At 40.7% G+C, this 23,747-nt stretch overlaps 1 protein-coding gene across 1 annotated transcript in view; it reads right to left on the bottom strand.

Moving 5' to 3' along the window:
* Apba1 (amyloid beta precursor protein binding family A member 1) overlaps positions 1–23,747 on the bottom strand; it is a 200,700-nt gene that overhangs the window by 139,499 nt on the left and 37,454 nt on the right. The window lies entirely within an intron of this gene.

Genomic DNA, 23,747 nt, shown 5'->3' with positions numbered 1-23,747 from the left:
TCCTTTAGAGCGATTACACTGTTAGAAGACCCTAACCTCTGACTTTACAGTGTCTGTCCCTCATAATATCATTTATTTTCCAAAGAAAATGCATGTAAAATACAAAGGAAGAGCCTGCATTTCTGTGCCATTTGAAAGTCAAGCAACATTTCTTTCTTCTTGTTGGAATATTTGAAGCCTGACAGAAATACACCTGTGCTTATCTATGTCTGTTTATTTATAATCCCTGGGAAGCATTTTTCTTCTAGAATTGGTTTTTAAATCAGCAACCACATCATTATGCATACATAATATAAGATTGCTTTGATAGGAAAAATGCAGGGTGTGATACCTCACTTGCTTAGATCTAGTCATCACTGGAAAATTTTCAAAGAATTGTAATCATAAGAATTATCAAAGGACTATCAACAAGGAGCCAAAAGAACACGGGGCGGGACTATGGCGGGTGAGATGTGGAGGTTCACATATGAGCAGAGAACAGATGCAATGTGGGGATCGGGGAATTACAGGAGGTTAAAGTCAGCACATGCCCAGAGCACAAACATTATTTTTATGTTCCACTTTAAAAAACAATGGAGCAGAAGACAAAGGTTAGACCATTTGCTGAAAGAAAATTTCTAATGAGGTCAATTCTTTCACACTTCTATTGACTACAATGAAATCCAAGATAGACTAGGGATTTTAAAAAAATTAAGCAAAATAAACAAAATTACTTCTCAGGAAAAAAATCTTTTGTTTTATCAGCTTTTTTCCTGCCCTGAAGGATGCCATACTTATGAAATCTGTTCAATAAAGCTCTCTGAAATGACTTTTGACCTTGATGACCCAACTCTTAGTTAACTTTCTATAGTTTTCAGTTGGACTGAGATCTTTTTTGCATCTGTGCAACAACAAAGGTGTCAGATCCTCTGGTATTGGGTTCCAGACATGTTCTTTTTTATACGTGGAGGAAAAGTCTTGTCTCTTTCCTCTTCTTGGCTCATCACACTCCTTAGTTAGGCCACAGGCTCTGGGTCTTCTTCCTGCTGGCTCTGTCTACTTTTCATCTTTTGGAAACAGCCTCTGGCACCATCTATTTCCACATCACGGTTGCAGCATGGACAGGGGCCACACAGCTTAAACCCCTTTGTGCTACTGTCACTGGTAGGGAAGATGGGGTATAGTGCTGATTCTGATCCAGTACGTTTGGGTAAGGCCCAAGAGTCTCTATTTCTGATAAGCTCCCAGGTGACATGAATGCTGGTGGCTCAAATATGACACATTCTGAGAAACTGGGGTGTATAATAAAATTCTCAGGCCCCTATCTCCTTTAGTGTGCCAGTATATCAAACTAGCCTTTGGAGGAATAGTCTCCCTGATTCATCTGTGCAGGAGGTGATCAGAAGAAAGGAAAATTAAGGAATGTGAGAGAATTAGGGAATGAGAGAAGAATGACATAAAATCATTGGATACAATTAAAAAGGATGATTGTGGTGAAGATAATATGACTGGGCACAATATGATTTGATTATATGGTTTGGGATTATACTAATAAAATTATACTAATTTTATTAATGATAAAACTGAAGATTCCTGGTGATAATATGAAGAAAATATTAATAGAAAAGTTCATCCAGCTGAGAGCTCAAAGAGTTCTAAAAAGCATTCCAATCTTTTCTGATGAGCAGGCACTACGGAGACCAATCCCTTCATACAGTGGTTTAAAATTATGTTGAAAAGCCGGAATCATGATTTGCTGTTACTAGTTTTAGTCTGTTGAAAGGCTGAATCATGATTTTCTGTTATTAGTTTTAGATGAATTTTCTAATCTCTCTGGATGTAAATGTTCTCACCTGCCATATAGGATGATAACAATTAAGATTTAGTTGTTTGACTTAAGTGAGAAATGTGAAATGAAGTTCTTGATACAAAGACTGACACAAAGCAAACAGTGGATTCATGACAACTATCATAAACATTAATGATATATAGTTAATAAAAGTAAATAAAAAATAAAATTAGTGTTCTCATAAAAAAAAAGTTGCTGTGTGAGTGTCTGGGTAACATCTGTATTACTGCCTTTCGGCTTGAGGTCTGTTGCTAAACACCATGAAGGCAGTAAATCAAACAAACGCTTGATGTTTAATATTTTCAGTCTCCTTTTTTTACTTTTCTGGTTTGGTTCCCAAAGGAATCTGTACTCCTGGGGGACTTCAAAGAAGACTGAAGAAAATCCATCTAGTTCATGTCTTCTGCCTTCCTGCTTATTAATAAATCACAATTAGAATGGCAGAGATTGACTGATTGAGCCAGTTTCCCAGACATAGTTTAGTGGATCACTAAATCACATGCCATTTTATGTCTGTTGGCAGTAACCTGAGGGTGGTTCCTATACAAAGAAGGGATATGTATTTATAATAACTATTTCCATTCAAAAACATTTTTGGTTTACTTATGGATTCACAGATTATTTTCAGGTGAGTGAAGTTGCTTAAAGTTCACCAACCCATGGCTGATTCTAGCCAAATCCACACTGAGGTGTCCCATGGGCTAACAGTAAATGACAACAGCAGGATGCCCAAGGAGACAGCCTGTCTAGGACACAACAGTCCTAGGCTGGCTCCATTTACCTCCCAGGATCTAAGTCTTGGAAGAGACCTTCCTGCACAGCAGCTTTCAAACTATGTTCTGTAGCAATTCATGATTGGAGAGGCCTTTGAGCCCTGGTGGAAAGGAGGGAAAGCAAGGCTGGCAATGTGACTCAGTGTCAGAGTGCAGGCCCTGGGTCCAATCCCCAGCACTACAAACAGAATGCAGCAGAAGTTACAAAAGAGGAGAGACGGCTGAGCCAGTGGGACTGGACAATGCTCATGCAGAGGACTACTTCTTCTTTCTTCTTCTTCTTTCTCCCCTCCTCCTCCTCCTCCTCCTCCTTCTTCTTCTTCTTCTCTCTCTCTCTCTCTCTTTTGTTTTTTTGCTGTACTGGGGATTAAATTCATGGCTGCTTTACCACTGAGCTACATCCCCAGCCCTTTAAAAGTGATTTGTTTGTTTATAGGCAGGGTACTGCTGTATTGCCCAAGCTGGCTTTGAACTTGCAATCTTCCTGCCTCAGCCACCTAAGTCACTGGGATTACAGGTGTGTGCCACTGAGCCCAGCTAGCAACTTCTTTTTTACCTATTTATGCGTTGGAGCTCTGCTGACATTTTTTTTTAACCACTAATGTAGTACTTCTCATTTTGAGGCATCTAAATCCCTTCATTAGATTTACCTGTATGTTCCTTGATGAGATTTTGCTGCAAGTTACTAAGATACAAATTCCCAGTGAATGAATAAGAAATGAGTTTCTCTCTCTTTTATATAAATGAGATTGTGCCTGGTGTGACAGCACCAGTTATGGGGGCCCAGATAGCTTCAGACTTTCTGCTTTATTTTCCTCAAATGTGTTTTTCATACCCTCATGGGCCAAGCTGAAACTCAACACACCTTATCCATGTTCTGAAGATGGGTGTAAATCATCTTTTAAGAAGACCCCACCACCTGAAGCCACACTCTGTTTATGTCTCTTTGAATTGCACTTCATCATAATGGTGGCATGTAGCTACAAGGGGGACTGGGAAATGTAGTCTTCCCCACTCAGCTGCCACATAACCAGCTAAATACAGATGTTCCTCTACTTATGACAGATTTAACAGCAAACCCTTTGTAAACTGCAAATATGGTAAATTGAAAACACACTGAGGACATCTAACCTACCAAATATCCTAGCTTAACAACACAGATCATGGTGGAGCATGCAGCCCTCAGCACTGCATGGCTGGCTACTAGCCAGCATCACAAGAGAGTGTTGGACCACACAACCCTAGCCCAGGGAAAGATCAAAATTCACAACTCAAAGTATGGTTTCTGCTGAATGTGTACCATTTTTTCACCATGATGAAGTTGAATAATCATAAATTGAATTATCTTAAGTCTAGGACCATCTATCCTGAGTATTCTATACAAAGAAAGTAGACGGCAGATATTCAGAGATACAAACTATCTTCTGCCACAGTCTTTCTTCAGTCCAGTGAGCTGATTCAGAGTCTAGAACATGTGATTTTCTCCTTAAATCTTCCCAGAGCTAGCAGATTAGAAAGGGATGTGAAGACACCTTGGGAAGTGATAGCTGAAATGGCAGCGGCTGCTAAATTACACCCAGCAGCTCTGAGACAGTGAGTGGGAGAGCAAATCAATATTTACAGTGCAATGCAGACCTTGGCTGTGGAGGAAAGGTGAAATTATATCCAGCACATTCTGCTTAAGGCATGGGAGGACAGCTACATTATAGAAAGATTCCCACTGACTTAGTTGAAAATTTTAAAAGACATTTAAAGTCACACATTTCTTCACCTGGGAAATCTTGAGACAGCACATATCACTCTGCAAGAACAGGTGATTGAGAGGCCTGGCTCTTGCTCAACTTCCTCTGGGCCCCAGAGGGAAGCTCTGGGGTGAGGAAGGGGGAGGGAGGCTGAGGGAATATGGCTGTGCTCTAGGTTTTTGCACCTTCAGTGGCACCTGAGCCTGGTGTTTGCTGAATGAATAAATTTGCCAAGGCATAAATGAATGGTTGAGGAGGGTGGCCCAAGACACAGTCCTGCCTAGGGGCTTCAAGAGGATAGGATTCTAATAAGAACCAGGAATAGGTTTACCTGTCAAGAGAGAGGAAAGGAGTCCATGTGTCCAGGGTCATCTTGGGCCTAGAGTGCACCAAGAAAAAGGTTTCTAGTGGACAACAGAGGACTCTTCTAAAGCTTAAAGATAAAGCCTTCTAATGTGAGTTTTTTCAAGTTATCTTTGCTTATGTCCTGTTAGGATTATTATTAGGGCATTTTATAACTATTTCAAAGTCTATTCAAACAAGTAGTCTAAACCAGTCTCCAAAGGACAAATACTATATGACTCCACTTATAAGAACGGCCTAGAGAGCAAAATTCAGAGAGTCAGCAAGTAATTCTACTCTGGTGGTTTCCAGGGCTTGAGGGGAGGGGGAGAAAGGGCAAAGAGAAGTTGCTGTCTGATGGACTCTGAGTTCTGGTTAAGCAAGATAAAAGAGTTCCAAAGGCAAAAGATGGTGATGGTCACACCACAATGTGAATATACTTGTTGCCATTGTGTTAGATATTTAAATTGGTTAAAGTGGTAAATTTTGGATTTGTGTATACTTTAACAAAACTTTCAAAACCTAGTCTAAAATATTAGTTGCCTATTGGAGAACTGCATTTCATTGCAGCTCTCAAAATTTTAAAGGTGGTTTAGTCATAGCCTATAACCACTTTGCAAATACTAAAAGATTTTTTGGTTAATTTCTTGCCGCTAACCCACAATAGCAAGGGTGCCCCTGGGTTCCCCAAGACCACTGTCTTGTAGGCGCTACCCTGAACTGACTCACCAAACCAACTTCAAATTGCTCAGTAAATCATATCCTCATGTATTCCCTCCATTGCCAAAGACTAGTGCTCTTAAAACTATCAACCTGGTATCTATTCAAGGAGAGGGCACAGAACTTTCACCAAAATTCCCTGAGAAAGTGGTTCCCCAAGTGTGGTCCCCGACCAGCAGCACCAGCATCCCTGGGAGTGTGTTAGAAATGCAGATTCTCAGGTGCTCTGCAGCCGCCTTAAACCAGAGTCTCTGGTGGTGGTGCCCAGTGCTCTGTGTCTTCCCAACTCCTTTAGGGAATTCTCATGCATGTAGAAGGTGCACACCATCACTCTAAAATGTTAAGAACCAGCATAGTCACCCTAGAAGGGTGAGGCCAGTCAGAAGGCCATCCAGTATGAGTTTCTTTTCTGAGGCTTTATGATTTTTGTAAGACTGATCCAAGATGGCCTGGTAGCATTCTGCAAACATGTGATCACAGCCTCATACTTCCTGCAGGAAACAGGACAGAACCCTCCCTCGCACTTACCCTCTGGTTTGTCCAGGGGAGCAGCTGCTGTTCTCCCCTTCTTATCTGGTCTGTTGTCTTCTGCTAATGACAGTGACAAGAGGACATTTCACAACTGTGGCTGCCATAAAAGTCAGGACTCCCGTCAGCTCCCCTTCCTGTGTCTTCATGGAACAGTGAAGGAGGACAGGAGGAGCGCCGCTGCAGCCATTAGCGATTTCCTAACGATGACTAAGGTAGTAAGAACACCAGGTGCGAAGGGCAGGACATCTCATGTTCTGTCTAGCTTCTCTCCCTTACGTGCTGGGTGACCCTGACCCTTGCTTCCTCATTTGTGAAAAAATAGTGGCAGAGTTCTTGTGAGAATTTGAAAAGATGCAAGTGAAAACTCTTTAAGAGAAAGTGTCCAAGGGTCACAGTCAGTATCCAGCTTTACCGCTTACTAGCTGTGTGCCATTTACGCAGGCTTCTTTGTCAATCAAAGAGATATTATCCCACCTTCCATCTTAGAGTGTTGTTGTGAGGATTAAATGAGATGATGTAAACAACAGGCAGAGTATACTTGCTAACATATGGTAGAAAAAATCACAAATGGTTAATACTAACCGTCTTACAAAACTTACAGCTAACAAATATGAAGGTTTTCCTGCCGTTTATGGTTTGGGTCTAGAATGTCCCCTAATGGCTCATGTTGAAGTCTTGATCCCTAGTGCAGCAATGTTCTGAGGTGCAGCTTTGGGGAAGTGATTGGATCATGAGGTCCCTGACTTCATCAGTGGATGAATCCATTGACAGATTCATAATTTAATGTCACCATCAGGAGATGGTGGAAACTGTAGGACGTAGGGTCTAGTTGGAGAAAGTGGGTCACTGGTGGTAGGCCCTGGTAAGACGTATCTTTTTCCTTGTTCTTTCCTTGCTCTCTCTCTCTCTCTCTCTCTCTGCTTCCTGGCTTCCATGAGCTGAGTAGCTTTCCCCCACCACTCCCTTCCGCCATGATGTTCTGTTTCGCCTCAGGCCCAAAGCAATGGATTCAGCTGACCATGGACTGAAACCTCCAAAAACATGAGCCAAAATAAAATCTCTCCTCCTGTAAGCTATTTTTTCTTAGGTATCTTGTCGTAGTGATGTAAAGTTGACCAACACATCCATAATTTTACAGAACAAAAGAAAAGCTGGCAATAGACAGTATGTGCAGAAGGTCCCCATAGCTTCATGTCAACACAAAGATGCAAGCTTTTGAGAGCATTAGCTAAACGTGAACAACACAGAATATTCACCTTCCAGGAAAAGTTTCAAACCAAAGAAGGTAATACATTCCAAAAAAGATGTTTACATTCCTCTCTGATCAGATCAGTTTCTTATTCCTTTCAACATAGTCCTTCAGATCTAATAAGATGACACTACATACCCACACAATAGTGAATGATTTTTTCAAACTAATTTCATAAATACTACTTGAGAGAAAAGATAATACTGAAAACCACCAGAAATGCAGGAAAACGTATGTTTGGAATTCTACCTGACCTTGTGGTAAGGAGGATGAAAAACCATCCCCACCTTCCCAGACAGTCTTTGCTGGCTTGAATGACTATGCATAACCACCTGTTGGCAATGATTAAGTGGCTAAATTACATGAATTCTGATAAATCCTTCCAGATTAGTTGTCACAGTATAGCTAAATGTTTTGGGTGATGGCATTAATCTGTTTTGACAGATTTTATTCTGTGAAGAATAGCAGATTCATAGGGACTTTAAACTGATTTAATAAGTACATAGAATAAAAGAATTGGAAAGAGTTGATCTAAGGCTACCTCTGACAGAGGCCTCTCTCCTCTGATATTAAAAAATTTAAAAAGCATCACACTGTAGTCGCTTTGGGTGGTGCTAGAATCAAACAATCCCAACAGACAGGCAGTTATTCTTATTTTGGACTCACAAACGAAACTACTTTCCCAGAGAGACTCTACTACATTTTCCAAAGTATGTTCCCTCTCCTTCTCATTCCCAACAAAACTCAGACTCCACAGTAAACCTTGAAATTCCTAAATTCAAGTGTTTGTAACTGATAACGACCCAGCCATATAACTAGTAACAAACACATCAAGGTTTGAGAGAAGTTGGGTATAGAAAAACAACCCTTCGGTCATCAAAAATTGTATTTATGAAACACCAGTTATGACACTGTGTAAGATAATTTATTCTTTTTCTTTGCAATTAGAAAATGAGAAATAATTGGCATTGCATAAAATTAATTCTTTTAAAATGTATGTACAGTGGATTCGATATGTTCACAAAATTAGGCAACCATCACCACTGTCTCTTTCCAGAAAGTTTTCATCACCGCCAAAAAGAAATTACCCTGCAACAGTCAGTCCCATTTCTCTTCCCCCATAAGAAGAAACCAGTCTACTTTTTGTCTCCATGGCATTTCTTCATTCTTACAATTTTTGAGCATCAAGTATTGCTTTAGGCACCAGGGGACAGATTATTGAAGTTTTAAGTCTCTCCTAATGGATTTTTCTTTCTTTCTTCCTTTCTTTTATTTTAAACCAGAGATTGAACCCAGGGGCACTTAACCACTAAGCCACATCCCAAGCCCTTTTTATTTTTTTGATTCGAAACAGGGTCTTGCTAAGTTGCTGAGGCTGGCTTTGAACTTGTGATCCTCCTGCCTCAGCCTCCCAAGCTGCTGGGATTACAAGTTTGTGCCACCAAACCTGGGTCCTAATGGAGTTTCTATTCTAATGTCTGACATTTTCACAAAATAAAAAATGTTACATATTGAGTAACACAGGTGTAGTTTTACTTTACATAGTTTTTCAGTCACCCGTGATCAACTGGGGTCTGAAAGTATTAAATGAAAAATTCCAGAAAAAAACAATTCATAAGTTTTAAATTGCATGCCATTCTGAGTAGTGTGAGGAAAATCCCACCCCATCCTGCCCGGGACATGAATCATTCCTTTGTTCAGTATTTCCACAGTGTATATACTACCTTGCTATTAGTCACCATCTCAATTACCAGATTGATTGTCACAGTACCACAGTGCTTGTGTGCTGTGTTCAAATAACATTTATTTTATTTAATGATGGCCCAAAGTGAAAGAGCAGTGATGCTAGTAACTCAGATATGCCAAAGAGAAGTTGTAAGGTGCTTCTTTTAAGTGAAGAGGTGAAAGTTTTTGACTTAAGGAAAGAAAAGAATTATATGCTGAGATTACTGAGATTCAAGGTAAGAATGAATATTCCATCTGTGAAATTGTGAAGAAGGAAAAAAAGGAAATTCACACTAGTTTTGCAGTCACTTCTCAAACTGCAATTGTTGTGCCCTCAGTACTTGATAAGTGCTTAGTCATCACCTTATTTCATTGTGTAGGTATCAAATCATCTCACATCATCACAACAAGAAGAATGATTACAACACAATAAGGTATTTTGACAAAGCATGAGACCACATTCACAAAATTTTATTATGGTATATTATTATAACTGTTCTATTTTGTTTTGATGATTTTTATTATTACTGTTTAATTTATATTTTAAATTTATATTATTTATATAAAAATCATATATGTGTATATATACATGTATATGTACATACATACACGTATATGTACATACACACATGCACACATATACATATAGATAGATAGAGAGAGAGAGAGAGAGAGATTGAGTGTGTGTGTTTGGTATTATCTATGGGTTTCAGGCATCCACTGGGTTTCCTGTAATGTACCCTTTAGGTAAGTGGGGGCTATACTTGTCTGGCAAACAAAGAAGATAACACACACACAACCTTCAAAAAAATCATAAAAGATTCAATCATCTTTCTTATCATTTGACTTTTTCTATAAAACCAGTATTGGGGAATTTCCCTCTTCTTTCCTCCTGGTTCTTTGGGAGGATTGTGAGAATCAAACCAAACAGCCAAAGAGCAAGAGGCAGGAGGTGAAGCAAGGCCCAGGCCATGGGTAAACTGGAGAGCTGGCTCTATAACCATCAGAAGGGGTTTCCTTATCTTGTGTCCACATGCCATACTCCACAAAACAATCCTGGTCTAAGATCTCAGATTTAACACCCAATAAGCAGTTCTGGCAGAGGCAAAAATCATCATTAAAAACAGAAGTTATAGTCAAAACTTCTGAAAACCAATTAGTCAATGATACATTTGTTTCACAATAATGCAATTTGGCTTTTAAATTTTTGAAAGAAGAGTGTTTATAAATCCTGACATTAATTGTAACAGGATTTGTGGGCTTTGACTTCCTGGATGGGAAATGTTCTGATCAGCTCACACTGCAAAAAGTTTTGCTAAATCTCAGACAATCCCTGGTTCAAAGTGACTGACTCCTGCCTTTTCTATTATAAACTTGTTCTGATCCTAACAGAGATCTTACCAAAAGTACATGAATATTGTCATATCTTTATACATTAATATTTCCCAATGGTATAAATTCAAACATAGGTCTACAGTTAAGAGTCAGTGAAGAAAGAGAATAACTGATGAAAAAGCAAAACAGCTTTATTTGAATCTAGTAGGGCCCAAATGCCAAAATGTTTTGTGTAATTAGAGTGACCTTATCATTCATCATCAATATGAGAGTGAAGGGGGGGGGCACCATTGCCAATTAAGCTGAGACAGCAAACATAAACCTGGACAGTGCCGGACAAATGGAGACAGATGTATAGTCACCCTACCCATGGCCTCATGCCAGGTCCTAGCAGAGAATCACTTCTCAGTCCTGCTCCAGATCCCAGGATCTAGAGGAAAGATCAGGTCCTGCTATCTTACATTGTAAAAGTTCTAATTATTTTAAAAATTCCCCTATGATTGTTATAGATAGAATAGAGTTACCCTGAAAATTAAACATGTTTTCAAAACAAATCTTGTGAACCTGTACACAGAAGTGTATATTGAGGACATGTCCAACATCATTAAGTGATGATTATAAGTTAGAAGACGTCACAGGGCGATGTGTATGCATGTACCTGCCTCTAGTGTGGGTAGTGGAGGGTGGGGCAAGGAAGATGGAGGTTGCTGTAATGTCTTTCTTTGAAGAGAATTCATGAAAAATAAGAGACTTGGCAGTCCAGTCATGACTAAGATAAAAAAAAAAAACAGCAGCTCATAACTGCAAAACATAAAACAATTTGGGGGTAAAGAAACAGCTACCACCTTTCCTCTTAACCCTTTTTATTTTTTTCTGATAAATCAAAAATATAACTGGTTTTTGCTAAACTCTTTACATGTGCAAAGAATTTTACCTACGAAGAACCTCTCTCTGGAGCAAGGCTTCTGCATTTGACTAATGGTTCTGACCTCCTTTACAGTAAAAAAAAATTTATCTCAGACTTCCCCAGGCTAACTAAAAACATTATTATAAGGCTATAAACACCTTATGTTTCAAGCTCTTACATAGCTATAAAATCAGTACAAATTTATAACTGATAATATAAACAAACCCACAAAGCCAATAAAATCCAAATGAATCACATTAATTAATCTGATAAGTACGTACTGTTGGAATTAGATCCCCAGGTAGGAGCCTGTTTTGTTTTGAGGTTGGCCTCCTGTGCTGCCAAATGCCACAGGATGGCTCAATTGTCCAAAGGCTTTTTCCTACTCAGGTCCTGCATGAAGCATTCATTGCCACAGACACTGCCCCATATTGTCCTCTGGCCAGGCTTTAGCTGGAAGGCATCCTTTATAATTATATTCACCTCTGTCCTTTGAGCTGCTGACCATGCAAGAAGAGCTATTTGATGTCAGGGAGTCATCATCGTAGGCACTGAAACCTCACAGCAAGGTCTAAAGGTGGTCATCAGTGAGTCCAGAACATGCTTAAGTGACATTTGTTTTTAAATCATCATCAACATGAATTTCACTAGAATTGAAAATTCCATGTCTTCAGAGATGTGGGCCTATTTTGCTGACTACGGTATTCCCAGGACTTAATAGAGTGCTCAGTGTGTGATAAGATATGTACATTCAAAGGCAATGAATTAATAATTGAGAGAAGGAATGTGAAATTATCAAATAGAACTCCTGTGACCATAAGAAATCTAATCCATATTTCCCAGGCTCTTGGAATCTGAAGGAAGAATACATGCACAAAGTCCTGTCAGCAGGTTTGACAACTTTAAGAATCCAGTCTCATACTCACTTGATTTTATATCCAGATCACTTTGAAAAAAAAATGATATGCAAGCAAAGGCAATGATCTTTCTTATTTAAGATCTTCTCCCCCCACCCACCAATAGTGGGATTTGAACCCAGGGCCTAACACATGGTAGTCAAGAGCTCTATTATTGAGCAATATCCCCAGCTGATCTTTCTTAAAACTATCAGTGCAGCTAAAGAGGCCTCTGTGTCCTCTATCAATTAGCAAAGAATTGCTTTTGTTTAGAAAAAGCCAGAATCATCAAACTGTGGTGCAATGGAGTGAGAGAAAGGAAGGGGAGGCAGACCTACAGGGTATTATTGTCTTCACACCTGCTGTAGCCAACAGGCCTGGTGATGAACTTGACCTCTGTTGCTTAGTTTAGCCTTCCCAAAAACTCGGTGAGGTAAGCTTTACTTACTTTTTGACAGATGAAGAAATTGATGCTCGGAAAAGAAAAATATGGTTGATAGAGTAAAGGAGTGGCTTGAGTCTGTACAGTGAAAGTCTTTACATAGTTCTCAGTTCTCCCTAACAGAAGTGACACATGCAGTGGGGGTGAGGGGCAAGAGAGCAAGTGACAGCAGCAGATGGAGAAATTTCCTGTTTTGAAGGTAAACGCAAACATCAAAAAGCAAAATTATACTGTCCTAAGAAACACAGTAGTTTTTTTAGAGAAACCACATAATTCCAGCCAGAATTTTATTTGCTTCCCAAATGAGAAGTTTGGCCTTGAGTTGATCTGTGCAGAGGCAGTGGCCTCCATTGTTACTGGGAGGCCTGGTGATGGGACAGATGTATAGATTTTAATTCAAGTTTCCTCTAACTTTCCAAGTGAATGAAGCTTTACCCTAGGTGCTTGAACAGCACAGTATGGTTCCTATTCCTAAATAAAACCACAGATTTTTATTTATGTATTTTCTGTTAACTTGATTTACTAAAGTAAAACATCAATGGAACAAAAACAGGTCTGTCATTGCTCATCAATGGCTCAAGAGGCAGGACTAACCAGGTTTGCAGCCATCTGGGGGTCCAGAGACACTGCATGGGCTGGAACCTCAAGGCTATCTCTGACTAGTTTTTTGACTCTGGACACATTTCTTAAGTTGGATAAGCCTAAGTTTCCTTATCTGAAAAATGGGGATATTTCCAGCAACTCCTTCACAGGGTCTTTGTGAAGTTATATATGTAAGGCACTCAGCATTTGTTATATAATTAGAGTAAATGTCAGCAAATTATTATTAGACTATGCTTATAAAATATGAGCAGTAACAAGATGGCACAGGGTAGAAACAGGCCACATCTACTATTTTTAGATGACTCCGATCACCACAGATTATCACATTCACCTAATTGGAAGTACATAATACTGCAAACTAACCCACAACTCACCCTTTTTATATGTAGTCGTATTCCCCCAAGAACACTTAGTACCATATTTGGAAAAGACATCTCAGAATCTTTGTAATTAAAATAATGAAAACTGTTGGCTGCAAACTCAGTAGTAAAAAATAGATATGTTTACCAAGGTGGGAACTGCTACAGTGATAAATTAATGCGCCCACACCAGATTAGAGACATCTTAATCCATCTGGTGGACTCCTTTTTTTTAAGTTGGAAAGAAGTCTTGAATCTACACTACCATCAAATTACTCAGAAAGAGAGGGGAGGCGGTAGCACACAGGGCAGAACTATAACCAGCACCCCCCTGTACTAGTCAGATTCCAAAAGGGCTAGAAAAAAATTCAGAGATGATGAATTTCAGAGGAAAAAAATTCAGACCATTGCTTGGACCAGTTTCACTGGTTTAAGGTAGGGGCCCCCTGAAAGACAGTATTTCTGACACACTATGGCTTTTTACAGGTAAAGAGGCACAAAGGAACATCTGTAAGCACCATTATCTTTCAGAGGCCTCTCTGGGCCCTCCTGTCCTCCCTAGAAGTGGTGATCAAGACCTGGAGGGTAATCACACACAGTCACAGGGAGCAAAATAAACTCAAGAGCACCCACAGGGAGAGCTTGGGTTTTCCCAGACCCACCACGTATAGCTTCCCAAGTTGGAGCCCTAATTTTATGATGTTTCCACATCTTCCTCTTCCTTCTCCATCACAGATGTGACTTTTTGCCACCTTTAATATTCCTAGATATTCTCTAATATCAACCACTACTATTTACTTATCTTTCATGTGCTGGTAGATGAGGCTTAACCTGGTACAGGATCTGCTGTTCATCTAAAACCTCAGTGGAGCCATAACCACATACAGTTTGGGTGATAGACTGGGCTGAGCACTGTGACGAATATAAAAACAAACTGGATACCAATTCTCTTTGTCCATTCAACGATTCTTTAAAAAATGCTTCCTGCTGGGCATTGTCCTCGAGAGTGGGGTGGGAAATCTTACTGGTTGACTTATAAAAGCCAAAAGCTGATGGAAAAGAAGGCTGCACACTATCAAGGTGGTCCAATTTGGAAATGGAATGAGCAATTAATTACATCTGTCTGGACAATCAGTAATGACAATATGGTTTAATATGGCCCCTCCAAATTTCAAGTGTTTCCAATGTGGAGTATTAAAAGTGGATTCTCTAAGTTCTGATTAGGCCAGGAAAGCTCTTCCCTCATGAAGGGGATTAGGTGCCCTTAAGAAAACACTTGAGAAGGGTTTCACTCCTTTTGTCCATTCGCCTTCTGCCATGTGACACAGTGAACAGGCCCTCAGCAGACGCTGTACCTTGATCCTGGACTTCCCAACCTCCAGAACTGCGAGAAGAGAAACTTCTGTTCTCAGATCATGGTATTCATATAATAGTGGCACAAAACACACTAGGACAATGGCTAATCTACTAGTATGTGAGTATCAAGCCTACATTTGATCATTACCATCATTGAGACTTATTGACTACTCCCTATATAGCTTGGCTGTAAGAACCATAAATTCAGTTTAGTGATAAATCCAAGATCATGATACATATTTGCTGTAGGATTGGGAAAATGTTGAGAATATATAGAGGACACTTGGGGACTATATCTCTACTCTGTTGGAAACCTCTACCCACTCCTACCACCCAGCCATGTGACTGTCAACACCAAATATTTTGGATTTATACCTCCTTGCAAAAAAGATAGTGAAGTACAAGTAAAACATACCAAGATAGCCACTTTTAGGTATATAATTCAGTATCATTAAGTACATTCACACTTGTGCCAACATACCCCTTGTATCTTGCTTTCCTGCCAATCAGAAGATAAAGTCCAGGTGTTTAATGACATATGGACAGCTAGCATTGCTGATGCCCTAGCTTCCAATATTTTACTGTTAAGACTGAAAACACACACACACACACACACACACACACACACACACACACACACACACTGTTTAGGTAGAGCCACACAGGAGTAGCAGATATATTTCCTTAAATGCCGATATTATCTGCTTGGTAAAATCTGTCTGTGATGCAACGTGGGAACAGTAAGTTCCATGACTGAACAGGATATCTGCCTCAGGTGGCTGGGATCATGGCAGCATGCATGCTATGCATTTGTCACCCGTGGGCTAGCCATTTTGGTACAAGGCCACACAGGCTCTTTGGCAAGCACACACACAGCCATAGACCATAGCTTTGTGGTGCTCCTCAGACTTCATGAGCTGACAACACGAGCCTCTGGGCTTTCATCAGCTACTTGTCTAGGAAGCTCTCGGCCTCCCTTGACTCGATTTCATTCACTCCACCTTGAGTGCATTCCTGATACGTGCAAAGGGCACTGTTCCCAGCACTACCGTGACTAGCTGACAGCAGGGTTAAATTCAGGGTAAGTTCAGTGTTCTAGAAGGAGGTTAAAGCAGGAGAAAGAAGGTGATACTTTCCACAGAAAGAGACAAACAAAGTGAGGGCAGAAGGAAGTCAAGATCACCAGTCCTCTTCAACTGAAGATCATCGGCACCACAGAGAATCAGAGGGCTGAGAGGAGCAGAATTCATCAAGAGTAACGTGGGATTTGTGCCTCAACCTGAAGAGGACCTAGGTTGAGAGACTGCACAGGCACAGGAGGGGCCAGGGAGCAGTACATGTTATAAGAAGTTTTTTGGCAAAATATTTTCAGCCTTTGTTTTAAAAGATACATTACATAGAGTAAAAGGTAGTGGGGTCCACACCCTAACCCTGCCAACTATTAGCCCGGTGACCTTGGGTAAGTCTCTCCACCTTTCCACCCTTCCTATCTATCTCCAAAACGGGGTCAACAACGTCTACCCAACAGTCTGCTTCACAGCTAATGGAGATAGATTTTGCAGAACAGTTAACAAAATATTTAGCATATGATAAGTAGCTAAGAGCTTTTGTTCTTTTTGTTTAAGAAAGTTCTAAGTAGACTAGTGGGCTACAAAACTAAATCAGTTAACCTTTATAGAAATGAGCACAATATTTGTTGTTTTGAGTCAATTCAAAGGAAATCTAAAATCTATTCTCAAGGACTTCACCGAGTGGTAAGAGAAAGAAATATATATATCTTAAAAAGCCATAATAAAGGAAATTATATTCATGAAAGAATCCATAGTGTGCACGTTACTTTGGAAACATATACTCAAGTGACCATATAATAGTTATTCATGAAGGCTGAGAGAACTCTGAAACAACTGGAAAGATTTCCATAGATTACGGGAGGAAATTTGAGACTCATAAATTACATACAGACTTGTTTGTTATTTCAACCCTAACCTTTTTTAAAAATTTTATTTATTTACTTAGTAAATTACATATATATGACAGCAGAATGAATTTTTTAAAAATTTTATCTATTTATTTATTTATATGTAGCAGTGGAATACATTACAATTCTTATTACACATATAGAACACAATTTTTCATATCTCTGGTTGTACGCATAGTATATTCACACCAATTTGTTTCTTCATCCATGTACTTTGGATAATAATGACCATCACATTCCACCAGCAGAATGCATTTTGATTCATTGTACACAATTAAAGCATGACTTTTCATTTCTCTGGTTGTACACAATGTAACATTGTATCATATATGCAGTCATACATGATGGAACTTAGGATAAGGATGTCCATCTCATTCCACCATCTTTCCTGCCCCCATGCACCCACCCCTCTTCTCCCTCCCCTTTGGCCCAATATAAGTTCCTCCATTTTCCCCACCCCACCTCCATTATGGATCAGCATCCACTTATCAGAGAGAATATTCAGCCTTTACTTTTTTGGGATTGGCTTACTTCCTATAGCATGATATTCTCCAACTCCATCAATTTACCTACAAAGGCCATAATTTTATTCCCTTTTAATGCTGAGTAATATTCCATTGTGTATATATACCAGTTTCTTTATCCATTCTTCTGTTGAAGGGCATCTAGGTAGGTTCCACAGTTTAACTATTGTGAATTGAACTCCTATAAACATTGATGTGGCTGTGTTACTATAGTATGCTGTTTTTAAGTCCTTTGGATATAGACCAAGGAATGGGATAGATAGCTGGGTCAAACGGTTCAACCCTAATCTTTACTAGCTGTGTGACCTTGTGCAATTGCTTAACCTCTCTGGATCTCTCTTCTCCCAGTCATAAAAAGCAGGTTAATCTCCCTCCTGTATAGTTCACATGGTGTTCTGAGCCTCAAAGAGAATAATGAGCATGGATTGGCTCTGCCAACCATGAGGAGCCATACAAAAGCAAGATATTATTATTACCATGATCTCAAAGAATATTAAGAGAATCTCTGTTATTGAAACACAGGTTCCCTTCCCTGTACATAGATTGGGACAAACAGAAAAGCCAGAATGGATTTTACCTGTTGACACAATAAAACTTGCTTTGTGAAAAAGTCTGAGCCTGATGTACAGTCATCTCTTAAACCCTGGATTTCAGTGGATGTGGCCTGGCCTACTTGTTCACATTGACAAAGGCACTTGGGTGGCGTCTGCATGGGCCACATAGACACACACACATACTGTGCTCTGGCTGAATGACATCAATGGCAAATTTCTCGCTCCCTGTCTGCACAGCCAACAGAATTTTCTGATGAAAATAAAAATCTTTTTCTGGGTGTGAAAAGTTACCCCAAATCTCTAGAACATTAGAGAGAGAGAGAGGGAGGGAGGGGGTAGGAGGGAAGAAGGGAGAGAGGGAGGGAAAGAGAGAAAAGGAGGCAGAGAGAGAGAGATTCCTTATATTCAAGCAGTTAAATGGTGAACAGGGAACAGTCTTCCCTTGACATCTTGGTCTCAAAGCACTGTCTGTCTTCTGGAAAGGGATGTTCAAGCTTTCAACATTTCCTCTTCCTCTCAATCAGGTCTGCAGTTGGTGTTGGGGGGGTTTCCCATTTCTCCTAAGGATGGTCTTGTGGGTTTTATCTTAAAATTGTTTTCTAATCCAGGCAGAGACTAACACACACTATTAACCCCACGTACCTCCTGCAGATGGATTTGCCATTCTTCCGTCAGGAAATGCGAGGGTCTGAGGTGCATGCTAAGGAAATGGGTGGTGCCCAGCATGGCAGTGGGATTGGCGCCCGTTCCTAGATCTCTAGGCAAGACAGTGTGCTGCCTCTGAGTTCTGTGACTGGCAAGGAGACACCACAGGGGTCAAAAGGCTGCTGCAGAGCCCTGTTCCAGTCATTAAAGTGCTCATGGGGAGAGGTAAAAGTGCCCGGACCCAGGCCAGTCTGGCCACACGGAGGTGCTACACGGGTGAACCACACTGAGGTTCCAGAAATGAAGAGACAGCCTGAACCCAGAGCAGGGCCCGAGTGGCTGAGTGAGGCATCCACATGGGGGACTGAATTAAAGGCCCAGGAGATGGGATTGAATCTGGGCTCTTCCTTGAACTCACTGTGGGATGCTGGGCAAGGTTATAACCTCAGTGCTTCTGTTTCACAATCTGTAAAATGGGGATGCTAGGACTTTGGGTACAGATGAGTGATGGCATAAAATAAGTATTCACCAAGTGGTAGTTTCATCCCCAGCAAAATGAGGTTAACTAAAGAAACTGAAGCAGGACAGGTGCTGACTGCCTGGCAATCTAGTTATCTTGATGCCAGCAGGATTTTATTAATGTGTTAAAGCCAAGATCACATGAATTAAATTAAATGCAGCACATTAACACCATTTCATTACCTTGTCATCTGGTACTTCAACACCCCTGAAATTCATTTCTGAAAGCTACTGATGATGTGGTAGTTATTCCATTTCTACCACCTCTCCAGTTTTCCACTCGTTTGACACTGCACTAATTGACACTGTTTACCCTTCCTTACTCAGAGAAAATCTCCAGCTCTCTTGTTTTCCTGAATCTCCACCCTTCTGGTTCCCCCTCTCACTTCTCTGTTCCTTTGCCCTTAACCTGGCTCCTCATCCATCTGGACTGGGGGGCAGGCAACCCCCATGGTGGTTGTAATGGTTCATTTGAATTGTCAACTTGATTGGAGGTAAGAGATGCTGAGGATTAAGAGGCTTATGTGTGTGTTGATGAGGGTGTGTCTAGGAATGACTGGCATGTGGGATAGCCAATTGAAATGGAGACCTTCCCTAAGCATGGGCAGCACCGTCCAATAGGATGATGGCTTGGATGGAATAAAAAATAGAAGAATCAGGAAGCAGCAGCAGAAGCAAGCTGGATTTTTCTTGAACAAGTTCTGGATTGCTGCTGCAATAGTCTGAGGATATCAGACTCTCACTTCTTCACTCTTCCAAAGTGGACTCTTCCAATGATTCTCCAGAAGCCTTGGGTCTTGGAGTAGGGTAACACCATTTATCCTCTTGTCCTGGGGCTTCAGCCTCTTGGACTGCATAACTACTGGTTCTTCCAGCTCTCCACCCTGCAGACGGCCAGTGTCTGGTCATGAAAGCCAACCTAATAAGTCCCCTTTTTATAATTACACTTCCTGTTCATTCTGTTCCTCTAGACAACCCTGACTTAATACCGTGGTTCTCTCTGATTCTCTTGGCCCTTTATACTCTGCTCCTTACCTGCCATCCAAGTCTGTTCTGGTATCTTCCCACTCTGTTTTTCTGGCCATTCCTACTCTGAATGTGACTCATCTTTTGCCAGTCCATAATATATCTTAAGCTCAATTTGCCAAATACCTCTTTCCCATGCACGTGGCCTCTCTGCTGCCTTCCCTGGAGTAATATCCAACGACTCCTCCACTGGACCAGCCTAAAATATGGAGGAAAATCCAATGACAAATTCCTATCTGTGGAGAAAACTGGCAGAGGGCATGGCTCTTGGTCAGGCTGCTCAGGTGCAGTCCTGACCCCATGAGGTATTAACTATGGGTCCATGGGAAAGTTTTTTATTCTCTTGGTTCCCTAGTTTACACACTTGTAAAACGTGTATTATAATAGCCCCACAATAGTGGCCGTTGGGATCAGATGATTTCATATATAGATCAAGGATTTCCAAGTGCCTGGCACGCGGCACTCAATGAGTATTGGCTATCCAACTTTCCTTCATGAATAAACAAGAAAAAATATGAGTGAATTGGGCCCAGAAGGCTTCTTAGGCAAAAGTTTGTTGAAGTTAGTCCACTTTCTACTAGTGAATAAAACATGGTGTTTGGCAGAAATGAAGCAGTTCATTGGAACCCAATGTTGGCTGTGATCACTAACAAACTATGTTCTGCTGCCCCACAGGTGGCAACCCGATAAACTGGAAAGATGTTGCCTTCTTGCCCATCAGAGGCAGAGGGGTCTTAAAGACCACCTGGTAGAGAGGCCATCAAACCCCAGGAGCCCCTAAATCACTTCAGAAGGTTGAAAATATGTAGATACTCTCTTACTCTACCTCCCTCTCCAGAGCCCGGACTTTGAAATTGTGCTTCAGAAGTTCTGGGTTAGGTCCCAGGAATGTGGGATGTCATGCGTGTTTGGGATCCACAGATTCAATCTATTCCCTTCCTGTCAAAGATGATGGATCTGAGGCCCAGAAGGATGAGCCCTGCATCTGGGAGTAGGAGGCCAAGCAAAGATCTTAGGTGTCACACACGTCTCCTGCACCCAAATCTCTCTCTAGAAAGTGTCCTGCTCATCACAAAAGCAGGAAAGTTCTGGCTGGGTTTCATGGGTTCTTCCATTTGCTGAAGTAAGTGCTACTGAAAGATGTTTCCAGCCTATGAGGTCATTCAGTAACAAGAGCACCCAAGGCCAGTGCAAATTAAAACAAAGCCTGTTTTTATACCAAATGGCTTTGGAGAATATTCTTGCAATGTATTCTTCTGTATGTCCAAGAACAATTTATCCTAAATTCCTGCCAAGTTAAGGACTTTCCCTAGAAGTTCACTAGGGGTGAGAAATAAAATTTCTCAACTTCAAAACCTTCTAATGTCTGGAAAGTGGCTTGCGGTCAGCTGTGGATTTGGCAATCACAGCCCATAGAAACGGCACGTGTTATCTTTGTGATTAGTGCAGGCAGCAACAGAATCTGTAACAATGACCTCATGACTTAACTGTCCACACCCTTGGCAGAGCCAGGAGTCCCATAGAAAGACAAGGCCCAGACTTTATCACTATAAGCCAATGAGCTTTGGCTCAAATGACCAAATTATACTTGAAAAATCAGGAAAAATAGTAAGTTCAAGAGTGGCTTAGAGACACCCCACCCAAAACTCATATGTCACCAATCTATTGTTTTCAAATGTGCACCCTCTAGAGGAGTGCTTGGACTCTGCTCTGCTTCCATTTACCCAGAACTGACCTGAGCCTGGGATGGAATGGATGACACAGAGTGAGCCTATGGGTTCATGAAGGATCTCCTATTCCTTCATTCCAAAATGCCTGCTCAACTTCTCCAGGATATTTCTTTTTCCTCTTTTGTTTCTTTATTTCTTTTCTTCTTCTTTTTTTTTCCCTTAGGAATTGGTCTTGGTTAAAAAGCAGAAGTCCTATGGGAGAGTGGTACTTTTAGCTTTTGCACAACCTCTTTTGCAGGGGAGGGGTTGGTTAAAGTCAGCAGGGAGCACGCTGGAAGTCATGAAGGGAGGAACAGGATGTGGACAGGTCACAGAAAATCTTCCCTAACCTCACAGTTTTGCCCAGAACTGAACTCAACTAGATCTATCTGTTCTTTATACCAAATGTTCCCAATTTAAACCCATTTAAAAATCAGCTGGGGAAGAGAGTGTTTTTTAAATGCAGATTCCTGACTTCTCAATCTTGAGAGTTTGATTCAGGAGGTTTGTTGGGGAGCCCAGGAACCTGCACCCTAATAGGCTTCCAGCTACCTGGAGGCACATGGTTGGTAACACTGAGGATTATAGTCCAGCACCCTTCACAAGGTTTGAAACAAGTTTGTTGTTTTAGCTTGTGATCACGAATGGGTCACAAATGGATCCCTAGGTGTGCTGTGACACCTCTCACACTGGGACATCTTGAGATGCCTTGATGTGGTCTCTGTCTCATATGGATATACATGAGGTAGATGAGATGGCATTTTTTGAAAATGTAAAACAACATGAAATGTGAAACATAAATCACCATAATCCACTGTTTTCATTTCCTCCCATTTATAACCTATATTTAGAACATGTTGACAAACTGCTTTTGAGGGATTCCGGATATAAAATAAAAAGTTGCCGGATGCTCAAATTAGGATAATGTACAGCCGAAACCAATTTGCAGTGAAAAATCTAACATCCTCTGGTTTTAACAAAGAAAAACATGAATTGGCAACACAGTGAATTTTCAACAGTGGCCAGAATATGTAAGGTCAGCATAAAGATGGATGGGGGTATGCTTAAGATTAAAACACCCCATACACTTACAGGAGCCAATAATGTTCATTCTTATTGTGCCAAAAAAATTTGTTCAGCTGTAACCAAGATCCCAAATGAAAAATACATTAAATTTTGAAACAATATTTATTTTTCCAAGAAGTACTATTTATCATGTCTTGACAATTATTTTGAAAGTGCTTACATCTCCCTGAGAACAGCCAGGATGCTGTTCAATCCCTGCTGCTCACCGGAGGTTGAATATGCCTCCCCCAAGACCCCAGAGAGCTCAGGTGGGATGCCCAGCAGGCCCAAAGACCTGGTTTCATGCTCTTACCTGAACTAGGCCTGCCTTATCTGAAGACTTAAACATGTTCGGAATTTTAGAAAACAATTCACTGAAGTCATTTCCAAGAAATTACATCAGTCTTTGAAACAAAATTACAATAGCATGACCAAAACTTGTTACTGAGCAAGGATTTTAAAAAGCAAAGCTTGAATTACAGTTTAACTTCTCACAAATGCAGAGGAACCCAGAGGCAGAGTTAAGATTAGAAAGACATGAACAATAAAATAATAGTGCATCAAATTCTCTTTCTCCACTGTCAAATTAGGACATATTTTTTTTTCCTGGATTTTCTTCCTATTGAAAGGAAAAATAGGTCATAGCCACCTTGGTTACAGACACACAGCTGCAAACAACCACCACCGCTACAGACTTCACCCAGGTTTCTTGCCTTGACACTGCCTTCAAGGAGCTTACATTCCAGGGTCTTTGGGGTTCTATCTTGTGTTTGAATTTAAATACGTTCCTTGCCATAAAGTTCCGCACAATTTGCCCTTATTTTGGACCTTTTTCCCTTTTCTAAAACATGAAAGCCACAAAGCCTTTTACCTGTCCTTGAACATGCTAACCTTGCTCTAGCAGTTCATTCTGGAATGT

The sequence above is a fragment of the Urocitellus parryii genome, chromosome 4, assembly GCF_045843805.1.
Source record: "Urocitellus parryii isolate mUroPar1 chromosome 4, mUroPar1.hap1, whole genome shotgun sequence".
In the NCBI taxonomy this organism is placed as follows: domain Eukaryota; kingdom Metazoa; phylum Chordata; class Mammalia; order Rodentia; family Sciuridae; genus Urocitellus; species Urocitellus parryii.
Note: the sequence above shows the minus strand (reverse complement) of the source record. Positions and strands in the feature narration are given on the sequence as shown.